Below are 21,186 nucleotides of genomic sequence, written 5' to 3'. Positions count from 1 at the left end.
ACTCCATACTTTTCCTTGGGTTCTGACAATTATGGATCGTATATGGAGGACTTTGTTAGAGCAAGACGGCTGCGTGTCGTATTCAATCGGAAAGGCATAGAGCCTTAACAGTATAAAGCCTGCTTCTCTCTCTACCTCTCTGTCTCTGTCCTCCCCTGCTCATTCTCTCTCCCTCTCTCTCTCTCAAAATAAATAAACATTAAAAGAAGAAAGAAAGAAGCTAAGAAGAGGAATATATGAGAAAACAGAAATCCTATAAATTCATCACCACTGGTATCTTTAGAAACAATGAATTTGGCGTGCCCAATTTTTTTGTATATTTTTTTCTTTTCAATATAAGACCCGTTTTCTTTTCTTTCGTTTCTTTGTTTTTTTCTTTTCTTTCCTGTTGTCTATCTGGCATATCCTTTTGAAGTTCACTGAAAATGTAATTTTATAGGTAACCATCCACATGCTGCTAAAGCATTATTCTTTTTTCTTTTAATTTTTTTTAATGTTTATTTATTTTTGAGAGAGACAGAGACAGAATGTGAGTGGGTTAGGGGCAGAGAGAGAGGGAGACACAGAAGCAGAAGCAGGCTCCGGGCTCTGAGCTGTCAGCACAGAGCCCGACGCGGGGCTCGAACTCACGAGCTGTGAGATTATGACCTGAGCTGAAGTCAGACGCTCAATCGACTGAGCCACCTAGGCACCCCTAAAGCATTATTCTTGTAGTGTCTCTCTATACTTCTCTCTCTGGAGGGATGGCGGTAATCTTTTTGGGGGGAAGGGCAAGGAAAGAGAATGCAGCTGCAGGTGGGAGTGAACTGGCTTTGGTAGGGGCAGGTCTTCACCAACTGGCCCGTCTAGGCTCTCCATCCCCAAGTTGATCCAGTAACTTGGAATAAAATCAACAGATGGTTGTACAGCTATTTTCCTTTCTCGCACACTAAGGTTGAAAGGAATTAAGAACTGGGGACAGCGCAAAGCCATTCGTTTTCTCAGACCTTTACACTTAGAGTGGACCTGAGGACCCGAGGGTTGAGGGGGAAAGGCAGTCACCGGAAATGGTTTGATCCCTACACAATAATCCATTGATCCTTGCCCTTGCTACACTGAAATTCTAGGTCAGTGAAAGAATGTGACGTTCCCTTGGATATCATGACAAAACTTTATTTCAATAAGTTGCTGCAGTTTTTAACTTTATTTTCCACTCACCCTTTTATTTTTAAAAATTATTTATTTATTATTAGCGAGAATAGAGAAATCTTTTAGAGAATATATATATATATATATTTTTAATGTTTACTTTTGAGAGAGAGACAGAGTGTGAGCAGGGGAGGGGAAGAGAGAGAAGGAGACACAGAATCTGAAGCAGGCTCCATGGTGTCAGCACAGAGCCCAACACGGGGGCTCGAACTTACCTAATGCAAGACTGTGACCTGAGCCGAAGTCGGATGCTTAACCGACCGAGCCACTCAGGGCCCCAGAGTGAGAGAATCTTAAGCAGGCTTCACGCCCAGTGTGGAACTCGACGTGGGGCTCAATCCTGTGACTCTGGGATCCCGACCTGAGCCCAAATCAAGAGTCAGACGCTCAACCGACTTGAGCCACCTAGATGCTCCTTCAATTCATCCTTTTATTAGTGGAAAACCACCCAGTGAATAAAGCACTCAGAACCATTCTGGGTCTTAACCTGGGCTGAGCTGAACCTCTGTCACTCACCTGTGGTCATTGTGTCCTCATGGCAAACTGGTCAGAACTCACACCTTTAAGAGAAAAAAAAGAAAGTGGTCTGGTAGCCAATTCAGTACCAAAAGAAAATCCATGTTTGGAAGTGTATTTGGACCCATGACCAGTACGTTACCAGTGAATTTAGAAGCAAATCGTCTCCTGAGAACGGAAGTGGGAAATCCATTCCTAAAACGGTGCTCTTTCTCTGTTTCACAGGTGATCTCAGTAATCTACGTGGGAAAAATTCAAGTGCTGATGAACAGTTTTGTTACTGAGGACTCAGTAAGAACTGTTCAGGCCTGGGGTACCGAGTAAATGGCTTTAATCACCCCAGTGTGCTCAAATCTGAGAAATGGACGTGTGGTTGGTCTTACACAGGAAGATGGGCACTAAGGAAGAGCTTCCCCTCAAGGCTGCCCGGTTACTTCCTGAGTCTCGGTCCCGCGGACTTGCTGTGTGATCGGAGTATGATCCTGAACCCCCCCATCTTCCTTCGATTTCCCTACTTCTGACCCCTGCGCGTTGCAGAAAGTCTCTCCCGGGAAGAAGAACCCGGTCGTGCGTTCCCTCCTGGATGGTTGGTTTGTTTAGCTCAACTGATCCCCGGCTATTTTCCTTTTGGGAATATGTGACTAATTAGTCGGCATGTCGTTAAAAAGTCTCCCCAGTCAGGGCAGATTCTAAAACCTGCCGGGACAAGAGGGGCCCGCTCTGCTCAGGAAAGACTGTTCTCACTTCTCATTATGCTTTTTATCTCTCAGCGGAGGTGATGTAGCAACGTCTTACCCTCTTACCCTCACCAGGAGCCCCCCATTCTTAACGGTGTGAATAATCACCCAAAAATGGGACCTTAAGAGGTACCCCTGATTTTGTTTTCAGTGGAGGCTCCTTTCTCCTCTTTCTTCTTTTCCCAGTAAAGATAATTCATGGATGTTGTAGAAAATTCAGACTACATAGACAAGTAGAGAGACTATAAATACTCCTGTTAGTGATTCAAGATAATCGCTGCTAACATTTTAGGAGGCGTTTCCAAATCTGTTTTCCTCTATGCATGTTTTATCTATCTTTTAAAATTGCACATGATGTCATCATACTACATATACGATTTTGTATAAGCTGTTTCACTGAGTATTTTATCAAGGATGTTTTGTTACGTTCCTGGTCTTCTAACACATTATGTGAATAATGGCATAATATACAACCTCCAGTGATTTCCGTAATGCTGGTCGTTGAAGGCTGTTTCCAACTGGTCAGTGGGACAAGCATCTTGGCGTATGAATCTTTTCCTGCACTTGGGAAATTTTCCTGTGGCTGGATCCCCAGGAGCGTGTATTTATGATCAAACCATTTACGAGGCTTTTTTCATAATTGTATAGCAAATAGGAGTTATTAACGTTCGTCTAAGTTGCAAGATACATGAACTTAGAATTCTTTAACATAAGATATTATATTTAACCCTTGGTTTAGGCAGAAACCAACATCCTTCTATGAATATCGCAGGTAGTGGAGTTATCGGTATAGAATTGGGGAGATGATCTTATCAGACACTTCTCGTTCCAGCTTTCTCTGCAAGAGGTGGTGTCTTTGCCCAAAAGATGTGCTCAAAGAACATAAGGCACTTGAAATGTCCAGAATTAGTTTTCTCCGCTTTGAATACACTATAAACTCAATGGCTGCAGAAGGAAATCGTAGAAGGAAACTATTAAAAGATCATCTAATTAGAAAAACTACAAAAGCACGAACCCCCCCCCCCCCCCCCCAAAAGTGTTTTACCATTTTGTCTGGGCGTTAGTTAAAATGATTACTCACAACATTCAGAATGCTAGCAAGGAACGAATATATGGGAATGACTATATTATTTTTTATTTTTATTTATTATACACTCTTATTTTTTACTTAAACTTTATTGATGGCTTAAAGGGGAATCCCCTTCAAAAGGGTTGATGGGTTCATGGTTTTGGATGCTAAAAGTAGATGGGAAATTTATGTGGCAAAAACTGCCAATGAGTGGAATTTTCAAAAATTTCTCTGTTTGTGGGAGAACGTTACTTTTGTTTCACTACGGCAACTGGAGTATCTGCCTTTTCTGAAGCCAAGAAGAGATTTATGTCCTCTCTGTGCTGGCGGGAAAAAATAAAGTGTGTGGCACATTGGATATATACCACTGTGCGGGGAGAAACAGTCTTGGCCTCTTACCCTCATTCGAGTAGTGAATTTGAATAAAATCAGGAAATCACACTGCAAACCTCTCATAAGACCAAATTTAGCATATCAGTGGATCCGCTAAAATGCATTTGCCCACAGATTCCTATGTCTGTTGCCCATGTTTTTATTAGTTTGAGAGAGACGTCTACATGCCCATCAGTATCAGCAGCACAAGAACGTCTCTGATTGGCGCTCGTGACAGAGAACCTGGACAGATACTCAAAATCCACTGGTGTTAGAGAAGGACTGGCTGAGTGTTTTCAGCTCAGCTTGTCTGTTAGCTGGTTTTGCACGGCCACTCTACGTGAGTTTTGCGTATTCAAAGTCGTTACGTTAGGTGTAGCTCTAACACGTTAAGGTGTAGGAAATAGCACAGGTACGGAACGTGCATCTAATCTGAGCTGCTGTCCTGTGCCCCACTGCTGGTAATGGGCAACTTGGTTTAAACGAGCGTGTAAATGAATTAAATAACAAGGAAGAACTGTCATGTGTTGCTTTGGTCATTTTATCGACAGTGAGAATAAAATGAAATTACTTAGTTGTGTGTGTGTGTGTGTTTTTTTTTTGAGAAAGCAGTAAGGATTTTTATTGTCGACACAAAGAAGAGACACGAGTGTAACAGAAGACACAAATAAGTGAATGATCCTGATCATTTTAGACTCCAGGGCCTCTCTGTGGAAAGGTCAGCTCAGCTCCTTAGGTAGACACAACACTATGCAGAACAAAACAAAACAAAACAAAACAAAACAAAACACCAGGGGAATTTGAGACAGTGCGTAAGACAATGACCAAACATGCACATGGTGAGAAGAGAAATAAAACGGTGGCTTCTCTAGTTCTTTCCTTACTGAGTTATAGGCAGTAAAACCTTGGTTTGCAAGCATAGTTCATTCTGGAAACATGCTCGTCATCCAAAGCGCTTGTATATCAAAGCGAATTTCAAGAACCATTGGCTCAGTTGTGATCATGTGACGCCCGGCGTCACATACTACTCGCATCGAAGACCATTCACTTGTTTATCAGGTTAAGACTTATTAGAAATGTTTGCTCGTCTTGTGGAACAGTCACAGAACAAGCTACTTGCCATCCAAGGTTTTACTGTATTCATAAAAACACACGGCCCTTTGCGTGTGGGGGGATGATTTCGTATAGGAAATTTTAAAATCCTTCCACCTCCTGGGAAAAAAAGTTTTACGCCTGGCCTGAACAAGAAAGTCAAAATAGGGTGACACTAGCTTCACACGAAACTCGACAATGGTCTTTACTTTTAAAAAGTTTCATGTCCATTTATCTATACCAAACCAGTAGACCGAATTTTCTCCCCTGGGAAGTTTTCAGCCGAACTGGAGTTAAATTATTCTCGCTTTAAGAGGGCAAAAAAAGGATATTCAAGACAAATGTCTGTTCTGTGACGCCTAAATGGAAACATCCCTCCGATAGCAGGGGCCGAAGAGGTGCTCCAGTAGGAAGGGGCTGCGGGGTGAAGTGACCCGTTAGGCCTCCCAAAATGCAAGGACACTCCAGATTCAGCACAGGAAGAGGGGTCCCTGCCAAGTCTGGCTGTTGACTGTACCCAGGTCTCAAACGGATCTCAGGTCCCCCAACCGGCAGGGCTGGAGCACGCAGAAGATCCTGGTCAAGTCAGCCGGAGTCTAAACTGGTCCGTGAACACCTCTACTCCATGCCTTGTCCGTGCTCCTGTTGATAGAGGTAAGGAAACGGAGAAGCCCCAGTTCTGGAACAACACAAACGTCGCTTACCTAGTGGGGGAAGTTCTTGCCTACGGTAAATAAGACAAAAATGGGTAATGAGGTCCCCATATATCACTGCTAGGATTATGTAGGTTAACTGTAAACGAAACAGTACAAGGTGGCTTCTTCCACCGAAGGACAAGCTTTGTACTGACGCTTCTCGAAAACCAATTATGTCTCCAGCCCTAGCCTTGGTTTAAGAAGTTTAAAAAAAAAAATGAACAACCTTTCCATGTCAGAGCCAAGGTAAAAGGGGAGCTGGGCACGAGATAACCCTCTATCCAGAGCCTCTGGAGTACAAAGAGCTCTAGATGCCAGTGAGTGTGACGCATTCAAGTCACAGGGTTTGAGATTATGGGTCCGTGGTGGTGGTTTCTTCCCTTCGGTCACTGGGATGTCTATCTCGGGGGCTTGATGGTGTCTGGATTTCTGGCCACGTGGGTGGTCTGGACACAGGTCAGTTGCATTGGAGAAGGCTTCAAATCCCTTAGTTTATTTTTTTATTATTTTAAAAAATTTTTAATGTTTATTTTTGAGAGAGAGAGAGAGAGAGAGGCAGACAGAGCATGAGCAGGGGAGGGGCAGAGAGAGAGGGAGAGACAGAATCCGAGCAGGCTCCAGGCTCTGAGAGAGCACAGAGACCGACGTGGGGGGCTCAAACCCACGAACTGTGAGATCATGACCTGAGCCGAAGTCAACAGCTTAACCGACTGAGCCACCCAGGCGCCCCTCAAATCCCCTAGTTCAGGCAGATTTGTTTCTACAGGGATTTCGTTCTACTGAGCTGACTTCTCTAAGAAGTCCCCCATATATCACCACCCCTCAGACATGCCTAGTTATTTCTGAGGTTAGGGACATCCCCTGTGGGCTCACAACAGGTTCTCAAGGTTTATCTTGGGGGCCAAATGGATGTCCATTGTCCACAACCCCACGTGATAATGGAGCCTCAGCCCCGCCTGGGACATGCTTTCCTGGATGAAGGCAGGATCCTCTTGCTCCAAAGCCAGCACATTTTTCCAGGGAGAATTGAGGGAGTGTGTGTCCCCCTACCCCTCTCAGCTTCTTCTGGGTCAAGTAGGGACTGAGCTGTTGGTTGCCATGGAGACAGCCTCTGCCCGCAGCCTGTGTCTCAAAAATAAAACGCTCCAAAGTCCGGCCCTCGGCTGAGCTGGAGCTGATTCAGAGACAAACGCTCCAGCGGCCTCCTTCCCTTCCCACCTGGGCCTTTATTCTCCTGAAGATGGAAATCTCTGGGGGAAAATCAACCTTCGGTGGCCTGCCCCATTCATCGATCAGACCAGAGCGCCCCAAAGCCCCCCCCCCCCCCCCAGCTCGATCCTGTTCAGACTTGTGTTCAGAATTCAGAACAGCTGTTCAGAAACGTGCGCTCTGCTCTGATCAACACGTTTTATCGCATCAGTTTGCAAAAATCAGTCTCTTCCCGCTACGGGACTCTTGTTTGACCAGGAGAAGCCGCCCTCGCTCCCTTACACGTACAATGCGTTTCCATTAACTGTCCGCTGTGAGCCCTTCCTGGGTAATAAGACTGGTTCAGAGTAGACGACAGCGATGGGAGGCCCCTGCCCTCCACCGTCTTACCATCTCCCAGAGGAGACGGGATGGATCTAAGAAACGGAACTAACACCACGATGCAGTCTGCCCAGTGCGGGGACGGGTGCAGGAGCGGTGGGACGCACGCTAGGCAGGGAGCGATCCCGTGAAGGATCCGAGCAGCACCTGCTCCGAAATCGATGGAGGAAATCTGCCGCCCCCCAGTTCTGCTCACGAGACCACTCTGGTGTTTGCACAGACGCCTGGCGGAGCTCCTGGGGGTGCAGAGTGAAGTCTGAGTGGCTACAGATGGGCACTGCTTGCTGTGCACAGGCGGGAGCCAGGCGTGTGGGGTCGGCGGGAGACGTCAGGGAGCATTCGGTGGGGGGCGTTTAGGGGGGAGCCGGACGCTGTGTTTGGGACCCTCCTCCCTGCGACGGTGCACATCTGCAGAAAAGGAACATATGAACCGCGAAGCGATCGTGGCAGATCACAGGTAATCTAGATCGTGAGCCCCCGTGGCCTCCCGCAAGGCCGGATTACAGCAGCATCCTTCCAAGGCATGTTTCTGCCAAAGTCTCAGCTCCCCTCTCGACTCTGAGACTGTCTTCCTGACATCACCCCGGAGCCTATCGGGCCCTGCTCCTGAGTCTTCAATGGCTCTCCGTTAACTCCTGCCCAGCTCCCAAAATGGAGCTTTGCCCCATCAGCAGCCTGGCCCTTACCCACGTCCACGGACACTTGGTCCGACCTTTCCATCTAGTCCCCAAACTCCAGAAACAGCCGTCTCACACAGACCCCAGGCCGCTGCCCATGTGGCCCTCCCGGCCTGGGCCGAATGCTGTGTCCTCCTCCCAGTCCGTTTCTTACCTCTTACTGCCCAGTGCTCCACGGCACAGGGAAACCACGTGACTTACCTGGCCCTCCCTTCCCCGTGGCCTGCCTCCGTTCTTTGGATTCATGCCTCAGTGGATTCTTGAACAGGTGGCAGTGCGGTGCCCCCGGCCCGGAACTGCGGGACAAGGGCGCTGGCCGTGAATCCCAGCTTCACTGCTGGCTGGCTGGCTGTGTGCCTTTGCAGAGGTTACACAGACTCTCTGTGCCCTGATCCGCTCATCTGCAAAAGGACCTCAAACCCACCCTCGTCCGTACCTCGGAGGGTTAAGAGGATTAAACAAGATAGCTTAGGGGGAATCTCAGGTCCAGCTGGCCCTGGGTAACTGCTCCGTGGATTCAGCATCTCTATCTATCGTCACCACTTTCCACTGTTCCTTTGTCCAAAGTCTCTTCCACCTGTTGTCCTGGTGAGCTCCTACTCTACTGTCAGGGCCCAACTCAAGAATCGCCTCCTCCAGAAAGCCTGCCTGGATCCCCCACTCCCTAGCTTCCTGATATCTGGGGGTCACCGGCGTGCTAGATGAAGGCTTCTGGAGGCCACAAGCCCTGGCCGGGCCCCTACCCAGAGGCCCAGACCGGGGTGGGGGTGGGGGGCGGTGGTCAGCACTCGGCACAGCGGTAATCCATTCCTGGTCCAGAATCCTGGCCGGGGAAGTTGTGGCTATCAGCTCCTACCGTGGTCTCCCCGCTCCCTCCGCGTGGAGTTCCCGAGCGAAGGGACATTGTCCTACTGGTTTGTTTTAGTCACCGTAGCTAGACGATGCTGGTCTCTCCCAGGAGCTCGGTTAGGTGTGCTATGACAGAAGCGGAATACTCTTCGCCACTCTCCAGCGTGTCCTGAGCTGTCTTCACTCGCGTTGTTTCTTCTCCCTTCTCGGCTGGCTCAGCTATTACTCAGCCCTAATTAAACACCATCGCTTCTTTCCTTGTTTCCCTGGGCGGAGGTCACCAGCCCTTCCCCCACGTGGGTTTGGCACCTGACTTCTCAACTTGGCCGCAACCCTTGCAGCCCGTCTGTGAGGGGTCAGGGTCCTCGTACACCGATCTGTTCCCCCCTGGATTCGCGGCTCTCACGGGACAAAGACCTGGTCTTTCTCATCGTTTCATTAATCCGCGCGCTGAGACACGTCAATGGGGCGCCTTGCAGTGTGGATATAATGCCGACCCTGTCCTCACAGACCTCACCGTCTACAGGAAGAGGCAAATCCACCAGTTTTCAGTCCTGAGTCTTGCCCTCTGGCGGGCCCTTCAGCACAGGGCTGCAGGGGAACATACAGAAAGAAAGGGCTTCCAACGGAGCTCTGGGGAAGAGAGCAGGGAAGCATTTTCTGGAACCAGCTAAGGGCTCTCGAAGAGGGTTCCTCCAGGGAAGAGTGTTTGAGGTAGGGGAAAGACACACGGGCCAGTGGTGAAGAGAACAAACTTGAACCAGCTCGCCTGGGTTCAAATCCCGATTCTGAACCTTGCAGAGCCCAGTGCCCCCCAGGCAGGCCAAACCCACACGACGTTAGTTATTGTATCTTTCACCCAGCACCCACCCGCCCCGCCCACCACGTTAGTTACTGTATCTGCCTGTCACTTATTAACTTGGTTTAACTTCTGTGTTCTGGGCACAACGTGTCACCCTATGGCTAGCCTGTGAAATTCACCCTTGGGAGAGATTTTGCCAGGAAACTGCAAACAAACCAAACGTCTCCAGGCAACTCTACCTGTGTAAATAGAGAGGACGGGGCTCCTTGCAGGGTCACAGGGGACCCTTGTGGACGGATCGTGGCATTGATGTGCGTCTTTGACGGCTCCTTCCCACCTCAACCCCAGCGTGTGGCTCTTCCCAGAGCGCAGAGACTTGTTTGTATTTATTTATTTATTGTTTCTATTTTTGAGAGACAGAGCGTGAGCTGGGGAGGGGCAGAGAGAGAGGGAGGGAGACACAGAATCCAAAGCAGGCTCCAGGCTCCGAGCTGTCAGCACAGAGCCCGACGCGGGGCTCGAACTCACGAACTGTGAGATCATGACCTGAGCCGAAGTCGGACGCTTACCCGACGGGGCCACCCAGGTGCCAGACAGAGCTCCCAAATTAAGAGTTTTAGTAGCCTTTTGGTTTTTTTGTTTTTCTTTCTTTTTTTTTTTTTTTTTTTGAGCTGTGAGGTGTGGGAAATAGGGTTTGCAGTAATTTTGCGTGGATGAAAGGGAAATTGCACGGGCCCATTCTGCCGTCCTGCTTGGAAGTAAATGCGGAAGAAAGCAGTGTGTCCGAGCGAGCCCAGCACCCTCACAACTCCAGCCTGATCCACTGTGAGGGGCTGGGCACTGCCTCCCGGTTCCTGCCACCCCCTGCTGTCCTTGCCCCGCCCCCAAAGCTTCCTCTGTCCTTTTCCATCTCAGCGCTGGCAAATGGCCCCGTCGTCTGGTTAATTCTTTCCGAGATGAGTGACAGATGAGAGAGAATCCGCTCTCCCGGGCTGGTGGGGAGGGCTCCTGGAGAAACCTCCCGCCGCAACATGAAGCCCCCCCGCCCCCCACCGGCCCCCAGGCTCTCTGCTTTTCCTAGAATCTGCTCATCAGAAACTGCAGCGCTCTGGGATTATTTCCAGAAATGCTTTCCTTTCAAGCCCCGCTGTCAGTTTCCCTCAGGCGGATTAGGCGGTTTGCGGATGCTTCACTCTGAGTCGTGGGCCTTCAGTGACCCCGAACTGAAGACACCCCGGGCTTCCTGCCTCGGGCTTCGGCAGCCCCTGCAGGTGCCCCTGCCAGCCCCCTCCCTGGGGACGCTGGGGGGCTGCTGTCTGCTCCCTGCAGGCCTCCCACCTCCCTCCCCGCCACCCCACCAGCCCTTCAAAGCCCCAGGCTCTGAGCCCCCCTGTCCTTGGCGTGTCAGGAAGCAGGAGACTCATTCCAAGTGAGGGTCGTTTCCAGGTCAGGAGAACCATTTCCGCCCACTCCTGATGGCACTTTGCTTTCCGGCGGATTTAAGTCCCTTCTTTGTCAGCTCTCCTCTTCAGATCCTTCTGTGAGTAGGTGACACAGTTTCCCTGTTAGAAAGAGTCATTTTCAGGCTCGAAGTACATCTGACTTGGGGGAAGCATTTTTACACTCTGAAAGGGGAAGATAAATTCGCTCTCACCCAGCACCCACCTCCCGCCCCTGGATCCAACGTGCCTGGACTCATTCTTCCTTCTTTCGCCTTCTCAGGGAACGCGGACAGCCCATGGCTGAGATGGTAGAAAAAGGAGAGCTCGACCTGAGCCATTCCCCAGCCCCCTGCTCCCCGAAACCCTCGGGGCCGGCCTCTGCCTGGATAAGCAAGCAGAGACCGCTTTGATCGAAACACTGATGGGCTCTCTCTTCTCGGCCATGTGGGTTGCTCTGAATTCATTTCTCTAGGTGAAGCGGGGACGGAGGACGGATGTGAAGTGCTGAGTGTTTGCAGTTTTCCACCCCCTCGCGGGCTCCCCCAGCCCTCTGAGGGGCAGACGCTCTTGCTTGGTTTCATCAGGAGCTGATCCTGGCGAGGGATGGTTCGGGAACGGACACCGGGCGGGAGGAAGGAGGCCCGGCCGGCTGGATTTGAGAGACAGTTTAAGGCAGGTGGAGACTGGATCGTGTCCTGAGTGTGTGTGCTTGGGCACGTGTGCGGGCACACATAAACTCTGTCCGACCCTCCTTGCTTTCCTCTGCCCCTTCCCCCCTCCCCCCGCTCCGGTGGCCACACCAGGCCTCCGCCAACCTCCCAAGCTCCGGCCCCGCCTCCGCCATCTCCTTCTTGGCAAATAGCCTGGCCTCCTACCCCTCCATTCCCGTGAGCGCTCACTCAACCTCCCTCCTCCAGATTTGGAGACTGCCCTACACCCGGACCCGGGGTTTCCTCCTTCCTCCCCACCACCACCCGGGCCCGGCCCCCCTCTTCTCCAACTCAGTTCTTCCTCTTTCCCATTGGACGCCACCTGCTCAGCTCTGCGCGTCTCAGGAACCTCGGGTGAACTCTCTCCCCACCCTTATTCGACCTCGTCCCGTCTCCAGTGACTAGTTCCCTCTAGAAGATTTCCACCTGCTCTAACCTTTCCTAGCCACAAAATGCAAAGCCTCTGCCCTCCGTCTCTCCATTGGCCTTTCTGTCCCCCCTTTTCGTCGTCTGGATTCTCACAGAGGTCCCTGTATTCGCGGCCTCCATTTCTGTCCCTCTGGCTCATGGCCGAGTCCTCCCCAAGGCTGCTTCAGCCCTCATTCCTGCCCAGAACACGCCTTCCTGAGATCACCAGTGAGTCCAATGTCTTTACGTCTAATGGAGTTTTCCAATCCTCCTCCTCCCTCATGACCCAGCAGATTCGACACGGTTGATAGTTTCCGTCTCCTTCTCCTCTTCGCTTCTCTTCGCTTTGCTTCGCTTTCGGGAAGCCACAGTCTCCTGGTTTTCCTCGTACCTTTGATGGCACCTTCCCAGTTGCCTTCGGGACCCATTCTACCCTACGTGTCTATTCACGTTGGCTTTCTGAGGGCTCTGGCCTGGGCTCTCTCTTTGTGCCGCTGTGGGGCCTCTCGTTCACCCTCACAGCTTCGGCCACTATCCTTGTGATGTTGACTTTCTGGTGAATAACTCCAGCCCGGATCCACCAGCTGACCTCCAGGCCTGTTCAGCCGCTGGCCTCGCTTCCTCGCTGCCTCTCTGACTACACTGTCCAGTGTTTCCACCCGCCATGCCAGATGGGAATCCTCGGGTCCTCCTTGGTGGCCTCTCTCCTCTCACGTCATTACCCTGGTAGGCGTACCCCCGAGTGTCTCTCAAATCTAACCATTCTCTCCTCGACCACTACTGGTCTCCTCCCAGAGGCAGCGATGGACCCTGACCCTCCTCGTTCACTAGCCACTTCCTCTAAACTCCCCATCTGGGCCCAAGTGCCGTCTTCAATACGAAAATCTGATCATGTGACACACTCTGTCTCTTGTTTTTCATCTTTTATCTATTTTTGAGACAGAGAGAGACAGAGCATGAGCAGAGGAGGGGCAGAGAGAGAGGGGGACACGGAATCCGAAGCAGGACCCAGGCTCCGAGCTGTCGGCACAGAGCCCGACGCGGGGCTCGAACTCACAGACCGTGAGATCACGACCTGAGCTGAAGTCGGTCGCTCAACTGACTGAGCCACCCAGGAGCCTCTAATCATGTGACCCTCTTATTTAAAACCCTTAAATAGCTTCTTGATGCTCTGCAGATAATGACCATAGGTATTAATAGAGACCGTGAGCCTCCGTGTGCTCCTGTCCTATTCACCTTTGTAGCCTCATCTGACACGCTCTCCCTCCCTGAGCCCTGCCCACCCCCCTCCCCCCAGTTCCTCACAGGGCACCATGCAGAGGGGAAGGGATGCTGTGAACAGTCAGTCTGGGACAACAGGCACGAGACAAGACTGTCTTGGGGAAGCTGTGTGCCCGACTCAGAGGTGACACATTTTCGCAGCATCCCACGATAGACTTCTGCGGTGCCCGGAGCCTCCGCTGACGTTCCTTGTCACCGTGTTTTGCATGCACTTATGGGATCTTGGATGAATGCTTTTTATCCCCGCCGAAGTGCAAGCTCCCCGAAGTCAGGAGCTATGTATGTCAGGTTTGTTCTCTGTGTACATCCAGGAAGCAGCACGGTGCCTGGCATGTGACGGCTCGATAGCGTTCAATAGCTGAGTGAATGCGGAAGTCAGATGCTCCCTGGGGTGGGGGTGGGGGGGCGATCATCCATCGGTTTTTCAGGTTTCTGCACATCTGCCTTTGTTTCAATGATTCTCTCTCTTTTTCACGTTTTAGTTATTTACTTGGTTTTGAAGGGGGGGGGGGGGAAGGACAGAGAGAGAGAGAGACAGAGAGAGAATCCCAAGCTGATTGCACACTGTCACTGCAGAGCCTGACGCGGGGCTCGATCTCACAAACTGAACCCTGAGATCATGACCCGGAGCCGAAATCGAGAGTTGGACACTCTACCGCCTGAGCCGCCCAGGTGCCCCTTAAGGATTCTTATACGATGAACAGCCTTGGAAGGTAGAGATAATGTCTCCCTTCAAAACCAAGGACAGGCGTGCCAACTTTCTGCTATGAAGGTAACGTTCTCCTCTGGAGAGAAGGGTCGGGAGCCCTACTGTGTGCCAGGGAAGATTCGGGGTCGCCAGGAGCAGGGATCTTCGTGGAGCAGGTGTAATCTGGCTCCTGTCGTCTGGGGGGAGCTGGGGCTCAGGTAACCGACGCAAGGCATGCGGACATTCCAGCTGCTGCCGTCACGAATAAGCTGTCTTTCGTCTCCGGCGCAGGAGGGTGGACCTTCTCCCAGCTTCCATGCCCGCCCCTGGTTGGGCGACATCTCAGACCTTTCGGAGTTCCTGACGTTAATTCAAGTCATTGTACTTTACTCCTTCCGTACGTTCCTTGAACTTTGGTGTCGAGATGTGAAGAAAGGAAGCGCGAGTCCCGGGCCCTGTAAATTGCTTCCACGAGACAAACCTCAGCCCCGGATCGCGGCTACGCGATCACCTGAAGGAAGGCTGGTTTTGCTGACCATCTCTCTTCCTTGCTCTTGTTTCTGTGGGTTCTCTGTTCTCTTCTTCTGATGCGCAATTCTTTTCCCTCGGGGTTCCTTCATCTGTGCTCTGTTCCCTTACAAGTACTGAAGCGAAGTGCTCGCCCAGTGTTAGCGGAGTTGCAGAGGGGGCTCGTAAAGAGGGAAAACATTCCAGGTTTGGTAGGCGGTGGTGGGAAAAACCCCGGATCAGAAGTTAGGAGGCACAACATTCAGATCCATTCTGGCATCGCTGCTTATGTGGAGTGGGGCAGGTCAGGAAACTCTGATTTCCTCACCTGAACTCATGCATGCATTCATTCATTCATTCATTTTTGCACTCACTTATTCATCAACCATCACTCGTTGAATTATTTAAAATAAATGACGCCAGTCTTCCTTCAAAGGACTCACACTCTAATGAGGAGACAGACAGGAGAACTGCAACCCTCACATGATGTGAAAGGCGTGGTAACAGAGGAAGTCCTGGGGACTCATTGGAGGGCCTGTGGGGGCAGACAGAGGTGCAAGAGTGAGCCGCAGGGAACCGTGCGGGCAGCTGGGGCCTGAGCCGACTCTGGTAGAGCAGGTGCTTGGCCATGAAGAAGGCCAGGAAGGAGATTTTAGTCAAAGGAAGGAGAAAGTCCCAATGACTCCTGTTGAGCCTTGACCTACCAGGCTCTGCCTCTACCAGTAGATTGCCCAGCCCTCCAGTGGTGTCCCTAGGGGAGAGTCTTTATCGCCCGTAGGGCCGTGAAAAGTGTGGAAGGCGGCATGACAGCACGATAAACTCTGCCATTGGCCCTACAGTCTGGGTCCGGCCATCTTGTCTGCCCAAAAGGGATCGGGTCAGTATTCCCCAGGGGCTGGCTGTGGGACGAGTGTTCACCACGGTCCTTGGCACTTGGCAAACATCCAAACGACTGCATCAAAACGGGGCAACGTTTTGGAAATTATCCATGACTTTGTTTTTGCCTCTTTGAGAACATGACCTTCTCCCTAGTTGGCCCAGGATCTCCATCTGCCTGGGCTGGGAGGAGGGAGCTGAGAGGAGAATCCCGCAGGAGGGCAGAGGTAATTCTCAAGTTTCCAACGTGCTTAATAGGATTAGGCAGCAAGAGGTTAGCCTGGAGAAGCGGGATATTGTCTTGAGGTGGAATCACAAATTCTTTATTCCCTTACCTTGAGTATTCTCCCCCCCGCCATCACCTTCATCACAGATGACAGAAGGAAGGCAGGGCAATGCAGGGCATCTGGTGAGACGATGCCAGACTCTCGTCATTATTTACATCCATGTGAGTCAATGAAAAGAGTTTAACAGTCTCAGTCACGGGGGGTTGGCTGCCCTTCCAGAAGCCTGCAGGGGGACAGGGCCATGCTGGCCTTCCAAACAGCTCCTGCCCCCCACGTTCTTCAAGCGAGCATATGCTTGGAAAATGACTACCAGGTAGAAAAAAAAAATAGGGGATCTCTTATTAATTTCAGGGAGGCACGAAGCCATCCCAAGAATTTGGAAGCATCGCAGAAGCTTCTTGACAAATCTCCGGAGTGCATACCGTGCTTGAGCCGGCAAACATGTCCGCTGATTTGCATTTTTAAAAGGGGAGCGTGTTGTAGAATTCTCTGGATTCCTGTCTCTTAGAAACGCTGTGGTGCTTCCAAGGGGTTAGCGCCGGATTAGACATGGTTGCTGGAAGCAGAAAAGTCTGCAAATTATCCTTCCTTTGGGGGTGATTGAGTTCTTTAGTTTGCCTTGCTCTTAAATGGTGCTTATTGGCTGCTTGTGAAAATGGAAACAGACCCAGGATTTGTTCCAGGGCTGAGCACCCGGGGTCGAGGGGCAACGGCACCAATATGGCATCTCACTGCGTTCCTCCCTTTTTGTCCTAGGAGGGCGACGTGTGGGGCTGTGCATTCAAACGATAAAGAGACGCTTGCTATCAAACATTCGAGGCATTTCCTCCCACTCTTGAAACTTGAAATTTAATTTCTTGCCTTTCCAGAATAATATTTGACATATTTTAAAAAGCCAAAAAGCACCACAAGGCTCATGGTGAAAAATAACAGTCTGTGCCCTGCCCACCCCCACCCCCAACACAGAACCGAGGCAAACACTGAAAAGCCTTTTGCCTGTCTGTTCTGCTTTCTTCTTTTCATCTCTCTCTTTTTAAAAAAAAATTTTTTTTAACGTTTATTTATTTTGAGAGACAGAGACAGAGCGCAAGCAGGGGAGGGGCAGAGAGAGAGGGAGACGCAGAATCCGAAGCAGGCTCCAGGCTCCGAGCTGTCGGCACAGAGCCTGACGTGGGGCTCAAACCCACGAGCCGTGAGATCATGACCTGAGCCAAAACCAAGAGCTGGACGCTTAACAACCGAACCACCCAGGTGCCCCAAGGACTCCTTTTTCTAATGCCCCTTCGCCACCCCCACCTCGATGTAGTAAACGCTTCCCACAACAGCCATCCTCCCAAACATCATTGTTCGATGCTTACGCGATCATGGTTCTATCTGTATTTTCCACAGCAACTCCCCGTGTCCTTGTGTGGTTGTCACTGTTGCTCGATGTCAAACGTTTGGGGGTCTACCTTCAGGGTACGTGGCAAGACTTTTTTCTGCTCCCTTTGAATCCAGGCAGGGCAGCGTGGGGGGCGGGGGGTTGGGGGTCGTGTGACTGATCTGGCCAACAGGCTCCAGGGCATTTAATTGCTGATGTGAAATTCTCCAGGGGTCTCTTTGCATCAGGCACCGCAAGTTACCTGCGTTCCAGAAGGTGTTTGCTCCATCAGTCTGGGTCCTTTTGTGACTACGATGAGGACAGTCCCTTTTTCAACTGGCGGTGCGCGTGTAGCCATAAGCAAAAGATAAAATCTGGTTGTTTTAAGCTCCTGTGGTTTTGGGGACCATGTTGGTTAGCACACTGTAACCAAAGTTTTCCTAACTGAATTCTTTCCTGAGCAAATGTTTATTTTTCCTGGAAATAGCAATGCTTCATTTTCAAAGGTTTGCTTAATTTTCTCTGTGCCAATCAGAAATTCAACTCCAAAGTCTACACTAAGGGTATAAATCTCTTCTCAGTATTCTTTGTCAAAGACTCTATTAATTTCATCTTTTCTTTGGGGCTCTCTGTTCAGGGGTGGCCTTCTAGCCTCCTGCACAATGGTCTTCCTGGAGACCGCCTCCACCTCTCTCCGGTGGGGCATAAATCCCCTGCTAACTTGTTTTTGGCCGATGAGTTGTGAGCAGCAATGTTGTGCGTGACCTTTGGAAAATGTCCTTAAAGAGAGGAGGCTCACGGCACCTGGGTGGCTTAGTTGATTAAGCGTCCAGCTCTTAGTTTTGGCTCAGGTCATGATCTCACAGCACGTGAGTTCAAGCCCCGAATCGGGCTCTTCCCTGACACTGTGGAGCCTGCCTGGGATTCTCTCACTCTGCCTCTCTTTCTGCCCTTCCTGTGTTTTCTTTTTCTCTCTCAAAATAAATAAATAAGCTTAAAAAAAAAAAAAAGAAGAAGAAGAAGAAGCCCATCTTTTTCTTTCCTTCTTCAAGCTGCATGGGATAGAATGTGATGGTTGGAGCTCTGGCAGCCTTTTTGGACCATAGTGACAGGATGTCTTGAAGAAATCCAGATCCCTGGTAATTGTGGAGCCTCCAAACAAGCACTGGCCTGCCTATCACACTTTTATTGATGGATGGATGGATTGATTGATTGATTGATTGATTTTAACATTTATTTATTTTTGAGAGACAGAGACAGAGCATGAATGGGGGAGGGGCAGAGAGAGAGGGAGACACAGAATCCGAAGCAGGCTCCGGGCTCCGAGCTGTCAGCACAGAGCCCGATGTGGGGCTCGAACTCACAAATTGTGAGATCATCACCTGAGTGGAAGTCGGATGCTTAACCGACTGAGCCACCCAGATGCCCCACGCTTATTTTTTTAAATGTGAAACATAAACATATTTTATTTAATCTGGTTTTGAAGTTTTGGTCACATGAAGGTGAAGCCGATTCTGAATAAACCGTCCTGACGCTTAGCTAGCTCTTTTGTCGTGGTGAAGCACATCCTCTTATCTATCATGGTTTGGTTAGGAAATAGAAGAAGTTGTTAAATCATCACTTCACAACTTTCATCAAAATCCATTCCAAGCGGATTGAATAAGTACAACGTAAAACGGGAAATTGAAACATCTAGGTGAACAATTATGACTTCGACCTGGAGGCTTTCAAAAGATGACCATGGTAGAAACCAACAACAAGTTTAACAAAAATGTAAACACAAAAATAAAATCTTTCCTAGGACATATCACACCACCAAAAACAAAATGAGTGAAAACTAATAGGAAGCCGTAATTAGGGGCGCCTGGGGGGCTCAGTCGGTTGAGCGACCGACTTCGGCTCAGGTCATGATCTCACGGCTCGTGGGTTCGAGCCCCGAGTCGGTCTCTGGGCTGACAGCTCAGAGCCCGGAGCCTGCTTCCGATTCTGTGTCCCCCCCTCTTTCTCTGCCCCACCCCTGCTCGCACTCTGTCTCTCTCTCTCTCAAAAGTAAATAAACATTAAAACATTTTAATAGGAAGCCATTATTAAAACTCAGGGCTGCTGGTCAAAAAGGTTCTTTCCTTTACCCAGGGTTTCTCGTTTCTCAGCGTTGGCACTCTTGATATATTGGACTGGATAATTCTTTGTTACGGGGGCCTGCACATTGCAGGAAGTTCAGCAGCAGCTCTGGCTTCGAGATGCCCAGTGGCATCCTGTGCCCTAGTTATTGACAACCCAAATATCTCCAGACACTGCCACACGTCCTTGAGGAGCAGAGTCAGCCGGGGGTTGCAAGCCACTGCTCTGCGCGGGGGTCTCACGTTTGAGCGTGCATCAGAACCACCTAGAGCGTCTGTCAAACACAGATGGCTGGGTCTTCTCCCTGGAATTTCTGACATAATTGGCCCCGGGTGGGGTTTGAGAATTTGCATTTCTAGTAAGTTCCCAGGTGGTGCTGAAGCTGCTGGCCTGGGGACCACACCTGGAGAATCTCTGAGCTGTAAGCTTTGGCTGGCAAAAACACATCGCCCCTAGAATATAAAAGTAACAATAGTATTGACATTTCCAGAACGTGGAAAGGCTGTGACCGTAGGCAATTGAGGGACATCTTGACAGTGGAGTTCAGGAGTTTGAAATTTTTTTTTTAACGTTTATTTATTTTTGAGACAGAGAGAGACAGAGCATGAATGGGGGAGGGTCAGAGAGAGGGGGAGACACAGAATCTGAAACAAGCTCCAGGCTCTGAGCTGTCAGCACAGAGCCCGACGCGGGGCTCGAACTCACGGACCGCGAGATCATGACCTGAGCTGAAGTCGGCTGCTTAACTGGCTGAGTCACCCAGGCGCCCCCAGGAGTTTAGAAACTGTGTCGTTGTAAGAGACTGCATGATAGAGGCAAAATTTGTGATTTTTGGTTCAGACAAAGACTTGGTTTACATTTGCTCTAAACTTAGCAATTTTTCTCAAGTAATATTACTGTAGATGTGACCAAAAGAAAAAGAAGCACTCCCAAGAGAAACGATGGAGATGTTAGCAATGAACCTTATTAGTCTGTGTTATGGACCACCACCGTCTTTATTCAAACTTTTTCCAATTGCTTGTTAAGCTTCCCGTGATAAACGTTATATACACATCCAGGAGCTATATAAGAAAAAAAGTTCTGGGGCGCCTGGGTGGCTCAGTCGGTTAAGCGTCCGACTTCGGCTCAGGTCACGATCTTGCGGTCCGTGAGTTCGAGCCCCACGTCGGGCTCTGGGCTGATGGCTCAGAGCCTGGAGCCTGCTTCCGATTCTGTGTCTCCCTCTCTCTCTGCCCCTCCCCCGTTCATGCTATGTCTCTCTCTGTCTCAAAAATAAATAAAATGTTAAAAAAAAATTTTTTAAAAATAAAAAAATAAAAAAATGAAAAGAAAAAAGTTCTAAGGCCTTCTTCACTTGCTGCCATGTAACTTAAGAGCTTAACTAAATAATTTTTGTGGGAAGGGCAGAAAATTGCTGGAATTAATGCCGTATACCTTGCTGAAGACAGGCAAAAAAAAAAAAAAAAAGGTAATAATGAAATAAATCATGACGGCCTGAATTTCATTGGCTGGCTTATATATAATCTTCTGGGTTTACCAGAAATGACGCATTTTTAGATCATCACTTCTTCTAAAAAAATGTTTATTCATTTTGGGGAGAGTGCAAGTGGGGAAGGGGCGAAGGAGGGGGGGAACAGAGGATCCGAAGTGGGCTTTGCACTGAGGGGCTGACAGCTGCGAGCCTGGTGCGGGGCTTGAACTCATGAACCACGAGATCATGACCTGAGCGGAAGTCAGATGTTCAACCGACTGAGCCTCCCAGGCGCCCCCGGATCATCCCTCCGTAGCACCAACCAGCCCCTGCTCTCCATTGTTTATTGTAGCCAAGCGAATCCAGCCCTGGAAAGTCTCTGGTGCCAGCAAACTACAAACAAAACCCATCGCCCTGTGCCGGCAACATTGTTTCACTGTTACCTCCT

The 21,186-nt window shown here is 50.0% G+C and overlaps 1 protein-coding gene across 1 annotated transcript in view; it reads left to right on the top strand.

Moving 5' to 3' along the window:
* The window catches only part of TRPM8 (transient receptor potential cation channel subfamily M member 8), a 98,023-nt gene extending 92,838 nt beyond the window's left edge, over positions 1 to 5,185 (top strand). The window contains exon 26 of the mRNA XM_078450757.2: positions 1,930 to 5,185. The gene's annotated coding sequence lies outside the window, so the exon portion shown is untranslated. The remainder of the gene's footprint in view (positions 1 to 1,929) is intronic.
* Positions 5,186 to 21,186: the final 16,001 nt, after the last annotated feature.

This window comes from Panthera onca, chromosome C1, assembly GCF_046562875.1.
Source record: "Panthera onca isolate mPanOnc1 chromosome C1, mPanOnc1 haplotype 2, whole genome shotgun sequence".
NCBI classification, from domain to species: domain Eukaryota; kingdom Metazoa; phylum Chordata; class Mammalia; order Carnivora; family Felidae; genus Panthera; species Panthera onca.
The sequence above is the reverse complement of the archived record's forward strand: the minus strand, read 5'-3'. Positions and strand labels throughout refer to the sequence as shown.